We start from the raw sequence: 7,677 nt of genomic DNA on the forward strand, positions 1-7,677 counted from the left end.
GTGCTGGGAAAATTGGAAATCCATATGCAACAAAATGAAATTGAATCCCTTTCTCTCGCCATCCACAAAAGTTAACTCAAAATGGATCAAGGAGCTAGATATCAAATCAGAGATGCTGCGTCTGATAGAAGAAAAAGTTGGCTCCAATCTACATATAATGGGGTCGGGCTCCGAATTCCTTAATAGGACGCCCATAGCCCAAGAGTTAATAACAAGAATAAACAAATGGGACTTGCTTAAACTAAAAAGTTTTTTCTCAGCAAGAGAAACAATAAAAGAGGTAAATAGAGAGCCTACATCCTGGGAACAAATTTTTACCCCTCACACCTCAGATAGAGCCCTAATATCCAGAATGTACAAAGAACTCAAAAAGTTATGTAAAATTTATAAAATGAAAGTTTATGTAAGTTTACCAGCAAGATAACCAGTAAGTGATCTCCTTTATACATGGTATCTGACATAGAAAGGCCACATTATCATTTTGAAGACTTGTCATATCTGTTTACTCTAACTCCATTTCTGATCAGTAACACTGTTTCTTACATGTGTGAGGATTTAAGGTTATTCTTTGATTTTTTCTTAACCCATGCAGCCCTGTGATTATTGTTACCATACACTATGGGTTCTAAACTGTACTTTAAAAGTTAAACTTAGGGGCTGGGGATGTGGTTCAAGCGGTAGCACGCTCGCCTGGCATGCGTGCGGCCCGGGTTCGATCCTCAGCACCACATACCAACAAAGATGTTGTGTCCGCCGAGAACTAAAAAATAAATATTAAAAAAATTCTCTCTCTCTCTCTCCCTCTCTCTCTCTCCTCTCTCACTCTCTCTTTAAAAAAAAAAAGTTAAACTTAGTTAAGTGTAAAGCATAGGGAAAAGCCCTTTACCTAGTTTGTATTCTCCAAACTAAAATTGCCTGTAGCAATAATCTTGGATTAGTATAGAAATAACAAATCTGGTTGATATTTATTCATGTCATTTGATGTTTTATAGCCGGATAAAGTAACCTGTGGTCAATAAGTTATATATATATATAATTTTATGTGTCACTTTTCACTCTGGAATAGGAATTTAAATGTATTTTTGGAAGGTAATAAGGAGAGTCTAATCAATTTAAAGGTGACATTGTGATACATGAAAGCATTTTGCCACTTTTTCCACAAAAAGAAAGTTGAAGGCTAAAAAGAAAAAAGTTATTTATTTTCTCTCACTACTCCCCTCTCCTAATAACCAATAATAAGAATACTCCTCTTACTGTGTGCCCACTCTAAGCTGTCGCTATTATACATATATTATCCCCTTTCATTATCACAGTAATCATATGAAGTAGGTGCTGTCGTTTTCATGTGAAGAAATAGAGGTAGAGCATTTCTAGAGCTTTGTCAGGGTCTGTGTGACATAGTAACAGGTAGTAGAGAATTCCAGCTCTGTCCATCTGACTACCATTTGAAAAGCACTTGCCATGTGCTAAGTATTGGCAAGTGTCTTCCCATCATTATTTCAAATCGTCCCCCCACCCCAGGACATAAACCCCATTTAATATTAAATCTGAGATGAAAAGGGAAGCCATTGATGTATTCTAGATGAAACCACACTGAGATTTTGTCATGTTCTTAAATGTAGAGGCAAATTATTATTACTTTTTTATCCTGGAGTTGGATGATAAAGTTGACCAGGTAATGGAAAGACAAAAGAATGTTTCTCCTAGTTCCTCAGGATAAGAAAGATCTCAATTTACCAACCATGTCTGTTTCTTGGTGGAAGATGCCAGGATTGCAAATGGGAAAGTGCTCCAGAGAGGCAGAACATCATTAGGAAACTTGAACAGGTGAAACCAGCTTAAATAAAACCAGGGCTCAAGTCTTATTCCTGCCCTATAGGGCCTCTGTGACCCTGGACATGTTACGGAATCTCTGCAGCATCCACTTCTTCGTATAGGAGTCATGACCAACCATGCATGTTACTGCAGATGCCCAAAGCCTGAGATTCATTCTTTTTTTCTTGTCATCTTTAATTCCCTATCAAAACCAACAGCAAGTCCTTCTAATGGTAACTCAAAAACATGCTCTATGTTCACGCACCCCTCTCCACCTGCATTCCCTTGACTCTTGTCAGAGCCGCCATCTTACTTGCTTAGACTAGAGCAGCAGCCTCCTGGCTGGAGACCCATTACCTATTCTTTTTTTAATTTGCATTTATTCATTTATTTATTTTTTGTATGTGGTGCTAGGGAGTGAACCCAGGGCCTTGTGCATGCAAAGCAAGCTTTCTACCATCTGAGCTATGTCCCCAGCCCCCTTACCCATTCTTGACTCCTTTTAAAATCTCTTCTCCAAAGAACTGCCACAGTAGGCCTTGTAAATCTAGCCGTTTCTTTTTCTGAATGTTTTACTCTCCAGTTTTATTTCAAAATCACATAATCAATAAAATTAGTTATCAATCAGATCATCTCTTTCCCCTTAAAATTGGGGGAAGACTTCCCATTGCACTTAGAATAGAATTTGACTTCATTATACGGATCTTAAAAGTATTTCCTGTTATGCCTTCTGCCTGTGTCTCTGACCTCATTCTTGATCACACTTCTCACTCTATAACCTGCCACACCAGCCTCCTAGCTGTTCCTTGAAGCCATCAGCCACCAACCTTTGTAGGTGCCTTCTGCCTGACAGTCCTCTCCCAAAGCTGGCTCCATCCCCTCTTCTGACCTCAAAATGTCACCCCTAGTAACACCATCGTCTTGCCCTGTTCTACTTTTTGCCTTATGTCACCATATGAAATCCTTTTAGCCATTTAATTGACATTTGGCTTGTTGTCTTTTGCCTTTCTGTCATGAGCATGTAAACTCCTTGACATCAGTGACCTTGTCTGACATGTTCATATTACAGCCACACCTGCAAGATGCTCCTTAAGTCCCTGTTGGATGAATGAATGAATGAACCAGAGGTTGGTTATGAGACTAAGGAGGACAGCAAGTATCAAGGGCCCAGGATGACAGGAGAGTCAACTCCATGAAGTCATTTTGAGAAGTCGATGGAGGGACTCTCTGCCATTCGATGATGTCCCTCTCTCCACTCATGGCGTAGAGTGATTATCAGCTTCTCCCATGACCTAAACCAGACGTGTCTGGGTCACTTCCACCTGAAGTTTGCTGCCCAGACTTAGAGTCTAGTGGCCCAGGGCTAACTAGAGGAGAAGCTGCACATCAGAGAATCAAAAAAAAGATCTTCCAAGAATTCCATCTCCACAGTCCACCTGTGCCGCAGTCTGGCTGGGCACAATTCAGGAGCCACTTGTCAAAAGAAATGAACTTTATTTTTAGAACACACACACTGCACCACACAGCTCCTCGGGAATTCCCTCAGAGCCCAACTGCCACCACTGGCTACCCACAAGCCTCTCAACCTCCCCCACTCCTCCTGCTCTTGAGGCCGGATTGGCTGGGACACGTGGGCGGAGCCAAAAAAAGTCCCCCAATGAGCAGCTCCGTGGTCTGAAAGGGCAGGGAAACAACCCAATGAGCATCACCACAGAGGAGCCAATCAGTTGGCAGCTAGAAGTTTGCTGGGGCTGCTGTGAGCTAATCATCAGCTGGCTGCTGAAAGTTTGCTGGCAGCTGGAAGTTTGCTGGGGCCCCCTCAGCTGTGGCTCTCAACACACTGTGGTGAGAGATGAGAAATCTGAGGCAAAGAGGGATAAGAAACCTGTCCAAGTCACAGAGCTGGGAAATGGTAAACGTTCTACTCAAGGCTAGGCTGCCTGGGCCCGGAGCCTGTCCTCTTGACCATAGACTAGTCCTACTGTCCCACAGGGGACTCCAGGATGTATCTCATGGGCTCTTCCTCCAGTCTCCATTCTGTCCTCGAAAGAGACCTCTGCTTTAATAACAGGGTTTTCGTACTTTGATACATTGGGGGTTTAATGAGTAGCCAACCTTCTTACCCATGTAAGAAACTAGACTTGACCCTCAGCCCTGTTGCCAGGGATCTTTAGCGGTGACTTTGAGTCGAGGTATTGTTCCCCCATACTCAGGGGCGACTGGAAGGCCAAAGGTGCTTGGGAAAGCTGGGCCAGAATCCTGGAAGTCTTCTCTTCTCTAAGAACCACCCCCACAATAAAATATGGCTCCATTAGCAAACTAATAGTACAGACCAGTACCTGTGACAACCCAGGGTGACCAGTGCAACCTCCATCTCAAACCTGTGTCTAATGCCCAGGCCAGGCGCTCTATAGACTTTCTGTCACACAATTCTTTCAATAGTCCCATGGAACAAGCATGAGACAGGAGGAGGATCGCAAGTTCAAAGCCAGCCTCAGCCCCTTAGCAAGGCCCTAAGCAACTCAGTGAGACCCTGTCTCTAAATAAAATACAAAATAGGGCTGGGGATGGGGCTCAGTGGTTAAGCACCCCTGGGTTCAATCCCCAGTACAAAACAATAAAGAGGTCAAGGGCTTCCGCAACAGCCTTCTTGTAAGTGGCTGAGCCAGGATCTCAGCTCTTGCATTTTGTAATGCACTCAATTGTCTCTCCTAGAATCCCAGATTAAGACAGCAGCCATTAACGGTTTTGCTTAGCACGGTGTTATGTATTTCATGAATTGTCTCATCTAATCCTAAAACAAACACACACACAAGAAAAAAAAACTTGGAAAATAGGTATTGACAGTTACCATTCCAGTTTCACCCATAAGGAAAGTGAGCCACAGAGCAAGGAAGTCAACAAGATCTGTCATGTGTTAAGTGACAAACCTGAGGCTCAAACCCAGATCTTTCTGCCTCAGGGCGCAGTACCTAGCTGCTGCCACTCAGCTGTCACCAGATGAAGACATGAGGGTGTGGGGCTGGATGAGAGAAGCCAGTTAGCCACAGACAGCTGATGAACATGCTCCTGTGGTTATTATTCTTGCACACCAGGGTCATCGCACAAAAGTAGGAGGTGACTCTGTAGAATCTGTCTCTTTAACTGATTTTCTCTCTTAGAGACCTGCGACTGTGTTCTACCCTGTTTTATTGGGCATCTCCTCCCCCGTGCTGAGTCAACCAATTCCTGACCAGTTCTCTGCTCAAGGTTCTTTGAAGCCAGGATCCAAGGTCTGCCGTGTGTACTTGTCTGGAGAGACCTGAGCACAAAACAAAGCCCCCTTTCCTATTCCTGTCGGGGACTTAATTCAGCTGTGTGTCCTCAACAGCACCAGGTAAGACAGAAACAGACTCTAGCTTCTTTGAAAGCATGTGTGTATGTGTGTGTGTGCACGTGCATGTGTGTATATGTGTGCACGTGCATGTGTGTATATGTGTGTGTGTGTGTGTGTCACAGAAGCCCTGAACTGAAAATCCAATTTCAAGTTCTGATAATGCCATTGACCAGTTAGGTGACATATTGGGCAACAGTCACTTAACTTCTCTTACACTTCATTTCTTTCCCTGAAAAATAAGGATGGTGATATGGGGTAAGAAGAATAAATAAGACCAGGCACAGTGGCCCACGCCTGTCATGCCAGCAGCTGGGGAGGCTGAGGCAGGAGGGTCTCGAGTTCAAAGCCAGCCTCTGCAAAAGCAAGGCGCTAAGCAACTCAGTGAGACCCTGTCTCTAAATAAAATATAAAATGGGACCGGGGATGTGGCTCAGTGGTGGAGTGTCCCTAAGTTCAATCCATGGTATCCCCCCAACCCCGCCGCACCAAAAATAAATAAATAAATAAATGGGAATACACCATGTTCAGTGGAGCCCAGTGGCTGGCCCATAGTTTACCCATCAGGCAACTCTGGCCGTGGTGGAATTGGGTGGAGAGTGCAGCGGGGGAGCCCAGGGACTGAAAGAGAACTTCACAGTGCAGAAGTTGGTCCACTTTCTATTAAATGAATGCCTTCATTCATTTTCTTTAAAAAAATGTATCAAAGAAGGAGTGTGGCTGGCTTTAGAATCACTGAGAGTTGAAGAGCACTTCAACATGCATTGATTGAGCTCGTATTGCATACCCTACTCAATGCTGGAAAACTGGGAAGTAGGTGTTATTATGCCCCCAAGTTCAGAGACATGAACAGTTGCAGAGAGCACCCAGATGGGGGTGGGGGGGCCAAAAGTCAAACTCTGTCTCTGAACTCCAGGATTGCCTAACACACCGAGTGCTGTTGCCTTCTTAAGTAGCTTATTGAGTTCAAAGGCTGTGAAGTCAGAGTTTGGTTGCAGAAGATTTTCAAGGCACCTGAGTGCCTGCACATGTAGTTTGGAGGCCAGCTACCTCTCAAAGCCAAGTCCAAACTTGCCTTCAGAATAGACTTTAAACACCTCAAAGACTGTTCTTTAAAGCCATCTTCATAGAATGTTCTTGACTGAATGTTTCAAATGGGTAGGAACTCTCTCAGTCTAATTAATCTCTGATAGTATCTACAACCATATGTGGCACATCCACAATAGATATTTTAGAAATTAACAAATATCTTTTTCTATAGTTCAATCTATGGCCATACTGGGTTTTCTCTCCCTGATTTTCTGAATTATGACAAAAAAGGAAAAAACTAACCATTTATTGAGTACTTTCCTATGTGCCAAGCACTATAAGCAACAGATGGAGGACAGATATAGTTATTGATATGCACATATCAACATAGTTAGAGATAGTGATATGCATATAGGTACAATTATAAATATAGATAAAATAATAATTATGAGGGTAGATATAGGTGTAGATACTGATGTAGATAGAGACATAGGCCTAAACATAGATGTACAGATATAGGTATTTTTGACTTTTTCTTTCTTTCTTTCTTTCTTTCTTTCTTTCTTTCTTTCTTTCTTTCTTTCTTTTTTTTGGTGGGGGGTCACTGGGAATTGAACTCAGGGGCACTTGACTACTGAGCCCCATCCCCAGTCTGTGAGTCAGGATCTCACAGAGTTGCTTAGCACCTCACTGTTACTGAGGGTGGCTTTGAACTTGGGATCCTCCTATCTCAGCCTCCTGAGCCGCTGGGATTACAGGCATGCACCACCAGGCCTGGATGACTTTTTAGTCTTCTTAACATCATGAATCAGGTTCCTCTATGTCTGTACATATCAGTGCAAAATTGGACCTGTAGTTTCTACATTCAGAAACCGAGCCCTACTTCTTTTTAGGCCCTATTCCAGAGGTTGAAGGGTCATTTCTCTAGGCAGGGCTTCATCAAGGTTCCCCAGGGAGAGTGTTACCTACTAGCTCATCTTCTGAGAGTGTGCATCTGTGCTGGGTTGATGCAAAACGCCTTTCTCAGGATGTCTTTACATCACCACCACGAATCCAGGCAACAGCTGCTGCTATTCCTGTTGAGGTTTGCAGAGGAGGTTCAGTAGGCTGCTCACAGTTATGCAGGTGCCCAGCAAAGGGGCTGGAAGTGGAACTCTTTGATCCCTAAGGCCACATTCTCAACTGCCACACTCCTCCTTAGCTGGGCACCGGATTTGGCCGTCTTGCATAATGAAGATTAAATTCGAATTGCAACCATAAGATGATGATGTCAAAGTCATTTACTCTGTATTTGATCAAGAAGGTTATTGGTTCATCATGATTGCAGTAGCAAATTACCACAGTCTGAATGAAAGACATTTTTTTCTCCTAGTTCTGTAGACTAGAAGGCCAAAGTCAAGGTGGTTTCTTTTGAGGCCTGTCTCCTTGGCTCGTAGATGGCTGTCTTCTTTTTCTCTTGG

Source organism: Spermophilus citellus (assembly GCF_964194105.1).
Source record: "Spermophilus citellus genome assembly, chromosome: 6".
Taxonomy (NCBI): Eukaryota; Metazoa; Chordata; class Mammalia; order Rodentia; family Sciuridae; genus Spermophilus; species Spermophilus citellus.